At 48.2% G+C, this 14857-nt stretch overlaps 1 long non-coding RNA gene across 1 annotated transcript in view; it reads right to left on the bottom strand.

Moving 5' to 3' along the window:
* LOC144161931 (uncharacterized) overlaps nt 1-14857 on the bottom strand; it is a 177260-nt gene that overhangs the window by 57859 nt on the left and 104544 nt on the right. The window contains exon 4 of the long non-coding RNA XR_013320535.1: nt 272-354. This is a non-coding gene — a long non-coding RNA (uncharacterized LOC144161931). The remainder of the gene's footprint in view (nt 1-271; nt 355-14857) is intronic.

Below are 14857 nucleotides of genomic sequence, written 5' to 3'. Positions count from 1 at the left end.
ACGCTAGAAAATTGCAAGCAAGGAAAATTGCAATTATAAACGCGTGAAAATAACGAACATCTGGGTGTTGCACGTTAATTTTGGTATGATTGTTTGAAAAAAGCTTTATAAAACTGAGTGTAAAGCTACAGATCATTCCTTGCGAATCTAGGCAGTTATTTTGAGGAGAACGTAACACGAAATTCTAAATTTGGACTGGTGTTGTCGACCCTGCAAAAGTTCTCAGAGCAATTAAAAGGTATGACAACGCTAAAGTGTCATGTCTACGTACGTTGTTTAGGGTGCATATAAAGAAAGCTCCTTGGCGCTTCACCTTTTAAAAGGCTAAACGTTGCTCTGATCTTTTCCGTGTGGCTGCAAAAAAATAACGTGTTCAGAAGAAATAGAATTAGTAAAGACTGAAGTTGAATGCATTGGAGAACAAACTGCAGAGGCCGCGCTCAAAGGTTTTGCACGCTTTACAGCCAGAGCAACTGCGGACTTACTATTTTGGAATGCAGCTCGACCTATCCCGTTGCTAGACTACATTTTGATTATAACGTCGTTGCGCAAATGAGGTTTTATCTAGCAGAGCTATATTTATGGACGCCACCTTCACGCAAGCTTCGAATGCGTTCTACGGGCGATACGTTGGTTTTATGATTTTAATAGTACTTGAAACAGACGCGCGGTTACTTCAGTGCAGAACGCATGGTACGGAGACATCATACCCATCTAGAAATAAGTTTAAACCTGTCGGGCGTGCCGTATTTTACCCCTGAAGTACACAGGGCCTCAATAATACCAACGCCCATGAGTGTACACCCCTACACCGGACCGTATCACCTGCACCTAAAAGCACCCAACAAATCACTACAGATAGTTCACTTCCTTTCTCTTATGCCAGTTTGTCTAACGTCCCGCATGAAATTGATGATTGATGTCTCTGCTCTGATGCAAGGCGTGATATGGCACCTAATACGCCTATTCCGGCGTGACCTCCTTCGCTGCATGGGATACATTGCAGAGCCATGCGCTGCTCAAAAATTTTAACGGGGTTAAACATTTTCGCAATCAAAGTTCCCTCTGACTGCGGAAAGCAAATATCTCCGTTTAAGTATAGCCGCACGATACATCTTCAGGTGCCAACACAGAGATTCCCTCGGCTGTCAGATAAACGTGTTGCGCCGCGCTTACCCGTTTCCTGTAAGGCTCATCTCTAACGCTCAGAACAGATAGGGTTGCGACACCCGAGTCATAACTTTGCAGCATATAGACTTGTCGCTGCTCTATCACATGGATGTTATGGCGAGTGTCCTCGCATTGTAGTTTGTTTGGAGTAGGGACATCGTAAAGGGCTGTGTATTTCTGGATGGCACATCAAATGTAATAATACAGGGTTTATGCTCTTGTGAGCAAGATTGACAGTTCAAAAAAGGCAAAAATATATTTATTAGATGTTTGAGGCCAGGTGTTATAGCGAAACCATTCTCTGCCGTCATAACACACTGCTGGTGACGTCGTTTCTTCAAGTATATAAATCAATTCACCTTAGTTGCACGATATGTTTAGAGCGAAATAGTATACAGTGCTACTACGTAGCAACAGAGCGTTATTTATGGAGCGTGTGCGTGGAGAAGGAGCGCTTTATTTTTAAAGGTGCGTAGTCTGAGAGCGAGAAAGCCGATAGAAGGGAATCATTCGCAAATAAGGGCCATTTTTATACATCTTGCATCAGTCGCTACCTAAATGAAAATGTAACGTTACCACGGAGAAATGCCGACTGCAATTAGCATGATGATTGCTCAAAAGGTGACTGTTGGGTGCAAATGACGCAGCTATGCATCTTTGTTTGGAAACACCCACAACCAAAATACAGGTCACCTTTTTTTACAACAGTTTCAGATTGCTTTAAAAATTGTGATGGCATAAATTTATGGGAATTTTTGTTTGGCGAAGCATAGAATCCTAAATTACGGATTTAACGCACCGAAGCTGCACCTGGGAGTTCAGACGCAGCCTAGGGGTGGGGGGGGGTCGGTATAATTTTGACCACGTGCAGATACTTAACGTGCGGAAAATACCTACACACGGCTGTTTTCGCCTCCTTCTTCCATCTGAAAAGCACCGGTCGCCGTCGGGATAGAACATACCTCCTTTGGCTCAGTAAGCCACCACCTTAGCCATTAATACATGCAGCATGCAATCTCGCTGGCACGGGTATTACATGGCTAAACCTGCCCACACGCAGCTGCGCTTAGCACCACAAAATTGTTTATATTGTCAGCGGCTCAAAGCGCAACAAAGAATGCGCCAAAATTAGTTACACAGCTTTCGGGGACCGAAAATGCTTTGGCATAGCTTACACAACATCTTACGCCGATAATTCTAGAAGCTGTTGTCTTTCAACGGCAGTAACCAGCCACGCAACTGCAACACATGAGGTCAGACGAGGTCTTCAGGTATGAATGTTTGCAGTCGTATGAATGTAGCAGCTTCGGTTGAGGATAGGTCTGGGTGGGGTACTGGGTAGTCTTGGCGTCCGTGCCAGTAGTTGGAGAGTATGTCGGCATATTTTGAGTGCAGACCACTTTAGGCGCCAGTCTTGTCGTCCTCGCTCGCTGGCTCGACCCAAGTATATAGAGAACCAAGGCGGCGTCCCGGGGTAACGCTGTTCGCGGCGTACCCCAGAGGCTTTGAAAGCCACGCGGTCTATATAGTCACAAGCATTCGAAACTCGTGAAACGCTGGCGCTTGTCATACATCTTGCCGTTGTTTTGCACAAAGAAAACCATAGGTACATTTGAGGGAAATATACCTAATTAACCGGTAGCACCCTCGGTCCTTAATAAAAGGGACCCTGTAACACTCTTTGAGCAGTGCAAGTAAACCTGCGCGACGCTTAGCTTACACTAACAGAAATACCTGAAGCAAATATTACGCGTGCACGTGAAGCGGTGAGCACGCTAATCGCTGTGAAAGACGCAAAAAAACCAACTCAGCTCTCTTCAGTTCTCCTCATTATGCTCCCCTGGCATGGCCAAAAGGACGTCAATGAGGCCACGGCTGTCCGATCGGCGGCCACTGGTCAAATTCGCGGCTAATTTCTCGGATTTCCTGTTATGATGCGCCGTCGTCAGCGGTGTGTGAGAACCTCTTCTGTGCCGGAACCTGTACTCACAGTTTTGCCATTTCTTTTGTGCTTTCATTGCGCGCGGAGTTTGAGTGATGAGCTCAATACTTCCCCTTCAAGCAGAACACTGGACAACAAGAGTTTTTTGCTTCAAAAATTCAATACCAGCCGGAGCGCGCACTTGTGAGCTGGCACCCATGCTGCTTTTTTGGGGCACCAAACCGGAAATAGACCCCTCCACGTTGCGGAGAAAAGGAGAAAACTCCCAGGCCTCTGATATATCCGAGACCGCGGAAAAGAATGATGGGATTCGCCCCCCTCTTCGGGGGCGAGCCCGCAGCTTTCGTCGTGTTGTCCCAGTCGAGTTAGGAGGGAACGATTATGCGCGATTGCTCATCGCGTGTAGTTTCATTGATAGTAAACGGATTTTCATAATTCGTGCGGGAGAAGATTGCTGGGACAATAGACTTTACCCCAACATACATTTCTAGTAGTCGATGGTACGTATTCCAGGGTCCCTTTAAGGACGCCCGTTGGGTTGATTTTTACGTTAGTAAAAGCAAATTGTGGCAGTGCAGCGCCGGAAAGTGCGGAGAGAACAGAACTCTGGCTGGCGCAGTTTCAAGCAGGGGGCGCGCGAGCACTGTGAAAACAGGGGTGGCAGTAGGCCTAGCGGTTGATGCCGGTCACGCTGATACCGCCCGCGTCAACCTCGGAACACGTCTTCGGCCAGAATTACCCTTGGAAGAACTGACCACGCAGGCATCAACCGCTAGGCCTACTGCCACCCCTAGCTACCGCCGCCGCAGCCACCGCCGCGCCAGTTCGCCCTGCGCAAAAAAACTACTCTGTTGGCACAGATGAACCCCGCACCCGCCACCACGCACGCGTCTACGAAAACCGCAATAGAGTTCGACGCTCTCAGCGGACGCGAAAACCTGCCGCCAGGCCCTTGGAAGCAGTGTACGAGACTGCCGCAAGTTCGACCAAAGTCCGCACCGCACACGGCCCCGCTTTCTGCGCACTGCACTGAAAACTGCGTTGCTGGATTGCATTCTTAGCCTCCAAATTTGCCTATTTTTCCTTTCCATCACGATATTGGTCTGCCCCGTCTAGTGCCCTCATCGACGTCCTGTACATACCTCGGAGATACACCGGTTGTCGGTTCGCCGCAGTACATGGCCAGCCAAAGTCTATTAGATGCGACGCTGAGAGCATCTCTAGTCGGCGGCCCTTTCCTTCCTGCGTGGGTCCGTTGTTGTCTGCACCGCTGTCTTCCTGCGTGCGTCCGTTGTCCGCACCACTGCGTCCCTCCTCCTCTCGCCGTGATAGCGCGCCCTCTCCCCCAACATCTGTGGCGCGCGCAGTGCGGCGCGCGGCGCAAGCGCGCTGTGCGCATGAGCAGCGCCCTCTCTCTCCGAGGTCTCCTCTCCTTCGGGCGCGCTGCGCATATCAGTTCCGCGCTCCGGCCGGTATTGGCGGTGGGATGTTTGAGTGGCGCCCCCTGGCTCTGACGTCGGCTTAGGGACTCGCGCCGCTGTCGTCCGCTACACTCCGCTTCTGAGAGCAGCAGTGTATGTGCCAGAAATCACCCGCTTTGTTGCTGTAGTGCGTTAAAAAGCGTATTTCTAGTGATCCCGTTATTTTGCCAGCTTCTGACGCATCCGAATAATTTGAAGCTGTATGTTCCACAAGTATGCAACACACGAGGAGATGGAGAACAACTTTCTTCAGGGCATCGGTCAGAAGATCGTGTGTAACTCGTCTTTTCTAGCTTATTCGCGAGGATCAGCGATCAGAGCTTCTCGATAAGTATTCAAAATGCGTAGGCTTCCCTTCAGTATTTTTGAGATGCTCTTATGAAGACTCAACAGTCTAATGCTAAGTACCAAGCACACGCGCATCGCATACGCGCATCGAATACGCGCATCACACAGCAGGAAATAAAACGGCTGTCTTCTATTTATTTCGTTGTTGTTGTCTTGTATCAGATGAATGTTTCTTGCTTTTTTTCTGCCCGACGCATTAATTTTTCTGCACCGTCACAAACGTCTTATTAGGAGGTTTGGAGATGTTTGGGAGGCTCACAAAGATCGTGTGAATATTTCCTTCATGTTGTATGGCATACATTCCCTTCTTCACAAATTGGCTTTCATTACGGCTGCGTGCAAGAAGGAGCATATCCGCAGCGTGCTTTGTTTATTCACATGCAAATACAATGAGAAGGTTTGTGCTAGGACACCGCGATCGCGCCCTAAACAACGTTGTCTATAGTACTCGAAGGCGGCTTTTGTACTCCGAATTTTTATTTTAACCATCGTTATCATAACGAACTGACTCTCAACCCGAACAATGATGACATGATTACGGTGTTGAAGGCAAGACATACTCGCTAACTAACGCAATAAATAGTATACCCGCATATATTACCAGAATCGAAACCTATGAACATATCCAAGCCGCTCTTTATTGCTTTCCAACCCTTCAAGGCGCAAAGAACAAATCCTATTCTACTCGGGATGGCATTCTGTGAACTGAAGAAAATTACTTTTACTCTCTTGTCCTGGACTGAGGACCCGGTCCACTAACCAGCTCGATTCAATTTTAAATAAAGTTTTCTCCTCCTCCCGCTTCTCCTCCTCCTCATCTAGAGTGCAGTTTTCCAATAACGCATATCCGAATATCCGGAAGATATGGCTGTGGGAAACGTACCGAAATATCCCTCCAGGTCTGAACAAACAGTGTTACTGTATCTTTAACGTAGACGAAACTCGTTTTGCTCAATAAACTTCCATACTGGTTAGATGCCTGGTATAAAATCAGCACGCGCCTATATACTCAGTGGGTTATTTGGAACTCAACCTACAGTTCTTGCGGCCAATAGTGCATGTCGGCAAACCTTCATGCCTTGACACCGTAAATAGATGTGGCACAGTACGTTCGAGCGTTCGGCTTCGGCAAGGTTGCAAAAACTGTTTTACCTCACATATGATTAACGCGAATGGTAATGCCTTCTGCCAAAGCCAACAGCCCTGAAGACCTAGAATTTGTTTTGGTCTTCCATTTTCGCTGTTGTCGGTAATTAGCAGCGGACTGTTCCATTTGTTCGAAAGATTGCCTAATAGAGAAGCTGACCCCTAGCTCCGACTCTTCGCCCTCCGCACAGGACCGGCTTCGCAAGGAATGGGGCGACGCCGACAATGTTTCTTCCATAGCGGTATCCAAAACTATACTTTAACTGACACCATGAGCTAGTGTATGCGATTTTAAGCCTATTATTATGATAAAAAGTTACCCACACGCCAATTCTGGTGCAGAAAAGCATCAGATGTTGACCGAGCGCGAAGAAACAGCAGGGAGAGCGAGCCTAGGTGAAGCAGACGACAAATGCGATAATCCCTAAGCTGACGTCACGGAGGCGCGCTTCGCAGCGTCGCCCGTGTTCGCGCTCACCGCCAATCTCAGTCGATGGTCGTCCACGCTACGCTTGCTCTCTCTCTCTATCTCTCTCTCTCTCTCTCTCTCTCTCTCTCTCTCTCTCTCTCTCTCTCTCTCGCATTACCCGACGATTGCTCACGCAATTTGAGTAATCGATCCAACGGAAACGCACAATGGAACCCTCTTCAGCGTCGCATCACACCAGGGTTCCCGCGAGGGGAGGTGGGCGTAATTTTTTACTTCTCAATTTAAACTATAATATATTCTACTCGAGTGTTTTCCATAATGCAGGAAGCCCCTTTTCTGTCCAAAGTGTTTCTGCTATCATTTTTCGCGCCAGGCCTCATTAGGCTGACTTGAGTTTTCTTTCCAGCTGTTTATTACGGCGCCAAGTCTCTTCTCCAGACATCATAACCAGCCGTACGTATTGGGCGAATTTTACTCTTTTTTTCTGCCCATTCCTATTCTTCACCAAATTTCTTTCTTGTGATTGGGATCAGCACTGACTATCAGGGCAGGTTTCTTATATACTTTTAATAGTTCTAGGTTCTCGTTTCGTGTACCGAAAAGGCGCAATGGGCATCTGTAGTCAACATTACTTTAAATTTGCATAGTCATTTTTAGCGCCACGGCGAAGATTGCGGTGTGCAGTTGTTTTAATCATTCATTTTTTAAATATGCTTCAGATTAACTGAAAAAACACTATGTCACCTACAAACACCAAAAAGAATCAAGTGTTCTTTCTTTATCTGTGACAATGCGTTTTCTCAGTAAAGCTGCCTGGTTACCCTTGCCAGTCTTACTGTGAACAATTTTTATAAAATTGTATGTCCAGCTCGCGCTCCCTACGTATTGGGAACTGTTTGCTTTGCTTGTGATGAATTATCCTGCCCGCACATTCCTCACATAGGCCGTCTAGGCATTTTGCGTAGGTCTCGTCGTTTCTTTGGTCCTTTAACGCTTTCAACACAGACACTATGGGCAAGAAAACGTAAGGATTCCTAAGCGTAATAACTTAGTGCAGGAAAGCTGCTAAAACAAACGGATAACACCTCTATTTATCAAAACTTTACTCCTCGAACACCCCACTAAAAATCGTTTTGTATTGACACTGCCATTCAGTGCTACGAATACTCTCGTCGTGCCAATGTTCACAAAACGTAGCCTGGGTTTCAGCTTACTGCTTACAAATTCAATTACGAAACAACTTTTTAGGCAATATAAGGAACGCCACAATAGCAAACGCTCCTGGAAGATTACGGTGCGGCTTCGCCCCAGCGGCTGGGGTCGTGTGTTGCCGCTATAGTGAAATAGAATACTTGGGTAGTGGAAAAAGCGGGGCCTTCTCCCCACAGCGCCCTTGAAGCCGAACATGTTAACCGCCGCGCGTGGTGCTGGTGTGCCCCGCTCGAGGAGATCCCGATGCAGCGCGCGTTGCCCCTATGCTGCTGTTGAGGGATTCACGATCCGTTTTGATGTTTCTTAGGCCTCTGCACATGATATTTTTAGATGCAGAGCATCTGATTCACTCGCCTTGTCCCTCCGGCGTCGTCGTCGTCGTCATCGTCGTCGTCGGCGGCGGCTCTCCACAACTCCCCCATTCTCCTCGCCGCGCCAGCTGCGCTCTCCGCCGCTCACCCCCTCTCCTTTCCGATAGTGAACACTCTCTCGCGAGGGTCATTGGATTGGCTTGGCTTGGCTTGGCTTGGATTGGATTGAATTTGGATTGGATTGGATTGGATTAAAGTGGATTGTGTTGGATTGTGTTGCGTAATAGCCACGGCACGTTGCGTCATAGCTTCGGCAGACGCGCTGGGGCCGCCGCATGTGCAGTACTCTCTCTTCCGCAGTTTCCTCTCCTTCGAGTGCGCTGCGCATATAACGGGTGTGCCGTTCTCTGGCGAAGCAACATCCACGCTTGGCTCAAACACCTAGAGTCCACGCCGCTTTACAAGTACGCCAACGTCGTCATCGACTGGGACCGGCTTACGCAGTCCCCTCAAGGTTATGCGCGCTATAAAACGCGGTCCCTTCGCCGCTCCGCCTATGCGTCGCATCTACACAGGGGTTCCCGCGAGGGGAGGTGGGAGTTTTTTTGTGTGTGTAATTGCAAGAGCAGCCTAGCCGGCATTACGCTGGTCTTTAATCGTTCTTGGTTCTTTCTTTCGTTTGTAATTTGGAGAGGACATATGCTTGCGGCGGTCTCAATTATTTCCGAAGGGACATGGCCCATGGAGTTTCGAAGGATATAGGACAATAACGTGTTGTGGGACTGTACCCTTAATACATTTATGTGATTTCTACAAATATTTTATATTTGCGATTTGTTTTAGCCTGCTTTTATTAGTTTAATTCCTGTTTCATACTATCTTACGTCCGCAATACGTGAGTAGCACTTATTATGAACTTGTGCATTAGTGATATGGTAATTGTGTTATGTTAATAGATGGCCAGCATACCGTTGAACTGTACAGTTTTAAAATGATCACGCTATAAGATGTGCCGTATGGTGCTTTTCTGAGAATTACACTTGCGAATGTTGATGCTTTTCGCTCGAGTGATGTTAGTAAAAACATCGTGTGTGTTGTGTGGATGAGTGCACTGCAAGGGCCCGGCCTAGGTGGCACGCATTTTCTCGGGCCCTGGCGGAGATCGGTCTTCAACAATTTCTTTTCAGGCAGTGCTGGCCTGGGCGCATACATGCAGTGTCTGAGGCCTGGCAGTCATGTGCCGCAAATTCATGATTGTTGATACCAAAAAGATTGCTCATTGAATGAGGTTAAATGAAAAAAAAAACATCTATGTGCAAAGTCACTACAGCTCCGATGAAAATATATTTCGCCGAAACTCATGAAATTCGTTTTCTGCGTCCTAAATATATTTACAAAGCTCGGGCAAAGTTTAAACATTTTAAGTCCAATATACTCGCTCTATGTTACGTTTTCAGGTTGAAAACACCAAATGTTTTCGGAGTCTTGTGTATAGTCTGCCGGACGCGGGCTTATATATCAAAACAGTTTGACAGTTCAGGTTTATTGTAAGAAATTTTGTCGGGTGGGGGCGGGGATGGGGCTTAAATTTAAAGAATTTCTCGGGCTCGGGCAGGCTTATATACAAAAATTTTGTGGGGCTTCGACCGGGCTAAGAACTGCGGCCTGTGCAGTGCTGTAGCGTGCATCAAATTTGAAAAAAAAGAAAAAAAACAGAAAGAACGCACCACGCTGTTTCCTTGGCTAACAAAACACGACAGAAACGTTAGCAAAAAAAGCCAACGCTGCCGCTATCACTAAAGAACGACGGACGTGGTCTACTTGGTTTGCCAAATTGGTTAAAAAAATGGATTTGCCAAATTGGTTAAAAAAATGAATAGTACATGCGCATAACATAGCCGTACTTTTCACATAAGCGCCTTGATATATTACTAACAGCATTCGCAAAGCTATTGCAACGCGCATTCGCCACACCATGGAGGAATTTACATTAAAATAGAACTGCTGCCCCTCGAATAGAGTCCACAACGAACGCTATGGGTTGCATTATAATTTTGCTGTCTTTCTCTGTGTTTTTTTTTTTGTGTTTTGTCTTTTCTCCCACGCGCGACGTTTGCGCGCATTACCGGGACCCGTTCGGCATTGCTCGCGCGCTCCGGCGAGTTGACGCTTTCGTGTGGTACGGATTATTCTTCTCCGTAGCTGTTCGCGCTTCAAGAGCACCGAGCTTTTCTTTTGCATTTGCATTTCGACTCTCAGGTGTGGTTTCGGTTCTGCTTCTGCCTTCGTGTTCCTAGTCTGCTATAGTAAAGCGCTCCGCACGTTCGTTGTGCGTGCGTGCACGGGGGCGCACACACACTGGTAATTATTTACAGTTCGGAAACCGAAGGCCTACAATATGCAGATGACACAACGACATTGTCTTCCTGCTGTTGAGCCGCTGCACACAATCCTTACAGAAAATCGAAACCAGCTAGCAGCCACACATGATCTTGGTTTGGAAATTGCGAGCCTTGCAGGAACTGCAGTTGTTTGAATGTTCTTGGTTCTTTGTTTTAATTGTTGGTAACGTGAATGTTACTTAGTAAATGTAAATAATGTGTAATTATTTTATGTTTATGGGTGTTCAGTGTACAAAAACGTGCGCAGTTTTAAAATGGTCGCACAGTAAAATGATGCCGTGTGGCTTGGTGCTTTTATGAAAATTGTGCTCTCGAATTCTGTATTTGCACGCCTTTCGATGACTTGACTGAAGTTTTAAGACATCTGTCATGTATTCTGCGTGGGTAAAATTTGGCAAAAGATAACGTAAGCGTTTATTATACGCACGACACTGTTTGCTCAGTATGCAAAACTTGATAGAAAAATCAACAAAAAAGGAAGGCAAAAGCACAAACATTGGCGTACGCTGGCCAGCCTAAAGCACGCCACTCATCCCCAGTTGACAGAACACGATAGGAAAATTATCAAACAAATGAAGAAAAAAGTATCTCCACGCTAGCCTCGATTGCTAAAGCACGGAGTGCGCGCTCTGCTCGGTTGTCCAAATGTGACGAAAAAAAAGGAGTAAACCGTATATACACGACAAAGGTTCCCCTAAAAACCTTAGCACATTAATAGCATTTTCTAGTATTTTTACCCTAAGAAAGAACTGTAGCTCTTCGGAGACTGCCCCGACGCACGCCTGCCCGCCACTGAACGTGGCGAAAAAGCGCTCGGCCGGGAAACGCCAGCGCCACCGCGTGGTTTTGACATTAAGTGCCTAAGTGTCTCACTCGGTGGCGGCCGCTTTTTCCACTACCCATGTATTCTAGTTCACTATACTGCCACAGCAGGCCGCTGCAAGAGCGATGGCGCTGGGGCTAAGCGACAGGCAAGGAGTGCAGGCCACGCGCCGCCGGTGCGCACGCGGCCACGTACGCCACGAGCGTGGAATTAAACAGGGCCTTAGTTTTTCGGTGCACGGCATAGCGTTTAGACGTGTCAGCCAAGGAGCCAGAGTGGATCCTTTTCTCGACAACGGCATTATTTCTGCGTCCTCTGCTGCTTCTTCACATGGCATCTACGCCCTTTCCGGCCGTTTGCCCCCTTCAGCACCCAGAACCCCGAAGTGTGGTTTCTTCAAGCTGAGGCAAGCTTCCGACTGAGCGACATCACGTCGCAAGAGACCCACTTCGACCATCTCCAACAGTCACTGCCTATTGAGATCGCGGTCGAGGTTGGCGACATCCTCGCAAACCCTCTTAGCACGAACACTTACGACACGTTGAAGTGTCACTGAAGTGAATTCGTCAAGCTCCCGTTTCGCTTGTACTGCGTAGACTCTCAAATTACCGCACTTTTTATCGTTTCTCCGGTTGGTAAGTCGGTAAATATTTTATAAAGTGGGAAAGAAGAAAACTCCCACCTCCCCTCGCGGGAACCCCTGTGTAGATGCGACGCATAGGCGGAGCGTCGAAGGGACCGCGTTTTATAGCGCGCATAACGTTGAGGGGACTGCGTAAGCCGGTCCCAGTCGATGACGACGCTGGCGTACTTGTAAAGCGGCGTGGACTCTAGGTGTTTGAGCCAAGCGTGGATGTTGCTTCGCCAGAGAACGGCACACCCGTTATATGCGCAGCGCACTCGAAGGAGAGGAAACTGCGGAAGAGAGAGTACTGCACATGCGCCGGCCCCAGCGCGTCTGCCGAAGCTATGACGCAACGTGCCGTGGCTATGACACAACACAATCCAACACAATCCACTTTATTCCAATCCAATCCAATCCAAGCCAATCCAATTCAATCCAATCCAATCCAATGCCCCTCGCGAGAGAGTGTTCGCTATCGGAGAGGAGATGGGGTGAGCGGCGGAGAGCGCAGCTGGCGCGGCGAGGAGAATGGGGGAGGGGCGGATAACGCCGCCGCCGACGACGACGACGACGACGCCGGAGGGACAAGGCGAGTGAATCAGATGCTCTGCATCTAAAACTACCACGCGCGGTCTGTGGCGGCCGTACCAAAGGCTGTGACGACAGGAGGACATGCACCTTGATTGGACAATGTCCAAGGTTAGCATTCAAACAAGTTTCGGTTTCGGTTCTGTAAAACAACATGCTTGACATATGACGGCATCGTTGGATGGGCATTCTCGATATCTTAGTAATCGTCGTACCGCGGTTCTGCCATGTTGTCGGCTGTAAAATGCCTAAGATAAGTCTCCCAGGACTGCTTGGAATCGTAGCAATCGCTAGACAAGGCCTGCGCTGTGAATGAACGCCCTACGGTTCACCGCAGACGCTCAAATGCCTTGCGCTTTTCCCGCATATTCGGAGATCGCCTCACTCATGCCTGTATCGTAAAAAGCGTGTCCGTAATAGGCCAAGGGTTTGCTGATTCTGGCCTGTCCCGACTGCCCGCAAGTATTCGGTGCGTGTGGCAACAGCACGGCAACGAGAACTCGCTAGCCCGTCAGTGTCAGTCTGCGCGCGTTTTGCGACCTCGCTCGTGGAGCAGCGAGTGTTACTGCACAAAAATGGTGAACTAAGTGTAGAAAACATCGGCCGCAAACGAAAAAATCAACTTACAAAAAAAGCATGCACTCTGGGGATTTGATCTTGCTACTTGCAAAACAGAAATCCTAGCGCTTCAGACCACTCGGCCACGAGCCAGCTCTGCCGATGTTGCATATATAAGGTATATAATGTACAAAGACTTCACACGTTTATTTAGTGTGAGAATTTAAATTACTTTAGGTGACTATTTGTTGTATAGCGCACCTGCAGTAAGCGTCCCGCAAACTTCCACAATATCTCAGATCTAGCAATTGCATTTCCTAGACGGAAAAGCGTTCGCAGATGTGTGTTCGCGCTGGTAACCGCTGTGCTTGTTCACCCAGAGCAGAAACGTGCTTCCTGCTCCACAGTTTTGCGCAGCACGGTAAAAGTTTCAGTTGATTTTATTTCCTTAGTACCCTTAATGACCTCGCTGACTCTTCTCCCGCCTTCAAGTGGCCTCAGATTTTTGTACTTGCTAGCGAAGCTTCGCATGTGCACTCGTGCAGCGCTTGTGTGGAGCGACCTGGACTCGGAGCTTGATGCAGTGTACAAACTAACAAAGTAAATTAAGGCACATGCTTCCAATCAGTAACGTCTTGTGGCTTAGTTTAAACAGAGCGACCGAATTTGGACAACCCGTCGGTGGCCGGCGGACTAAACGCTGGGCCGACCGACTCTGTCGGAAGATGGGCGAGCCGTGCATTAGCGTAGCCAATTGCCACCTCATCTCTTCTTGACGTTAGATGAAAATGCCACAGAAAATGGGCGAGGGTGTAGAGAGGAGGACAGCATTTGTCGAATTGATTTTTCTACTAAATAAATTCGCATAAACGCGCTCAGAGTGATCGAAACATAGCCTATGGACTCCGGACTACAATTTACCATAGTAATCCCGAAATGTTTACAAATCACTTCAGTGTCCCTTTAAAGGCTTCCATCTTAAGCCGCACGAGGCCTTCGGAACGGCAGCATTTCCAGCGGCTGCCTTCTGCGGAGGAGTTGGGTGATCGTCCACCTTCGCAGCTCCTTCGCGAACTGCAAATCCTGCTTGGTGACACACCTTCTGTCACGGACAACTGCTTGCTGAAGGAACTTTTCCTGCAACGTCTGTACAGATGATCCTCGCGACGGCTTCTGACACCCCCTTGCCACAGTTGGCCACGCACGCCGACAGGGTGATGGAAGTCGCCACATTACATTCGACTCCATCTACGGTGGCATCCGCTCGATCTACCGAAAAAGAGCCCGCTAGGGGGCCGCGCCAAACGTTTGCGCTTCACAACGGATCCGTATCTTACTTAGGCCCACTGGCACAACATGGACCACACTCTTGGATATGACTATTGCATCATCCAGCTAACCATCACCCTTCAAAGCACTTATGTCCCCCAACACAAACAACAATGCATAACACACTGGCACGCCTTCAGGACCACTCGCAACGAGCAACCGACTGAATAATCTAAAGTACAGTCCCTGGATACATCGGGTAGCCGAACGTTTTCGGGACAAAAAGCTCACGACCAACCGCTTGACCCTGAGCACCCGGCTCAAGTGGTAGACTCCCGACTCCAAAACATGTGGACTGCACTACGCAGCCTACGAGAAAAATGGCGAAACAATAAACATAATAAGCACCTCAGAAATAAAATTGCAGAGCTAAGCCACAAAACTGAAAAATACGCAGCAGAATTAGCCGCAATGCCATTGGGAGAAATCTGTGACCAGCTCAGTGGTACCCTTACCATGAAGCACACCTGGGACCTCATTCGTCACCGCATC

Source organism: Haemaphysalis longicornis, unplaced genomic scaffold (assembly GCF_048455015.1).
Source record: "Haemaphysalis longicornis isolate Haplotype H1 unplaced genomic scaffold, Haemaphysalis longicornis Haplotype H1 scaffold_12, whole genome shotgun sequence".
Classification (NCBI taxonomy): Eukaryota; Metazoa; Arthropoda; class Arachnida; order Ixodida; family Ixodidae; genus Haemaphysalis; species Haemaphysalis longicornis.
This window is presented reverse-complemented; position numbering and strand designations above follow the sequence as displayed.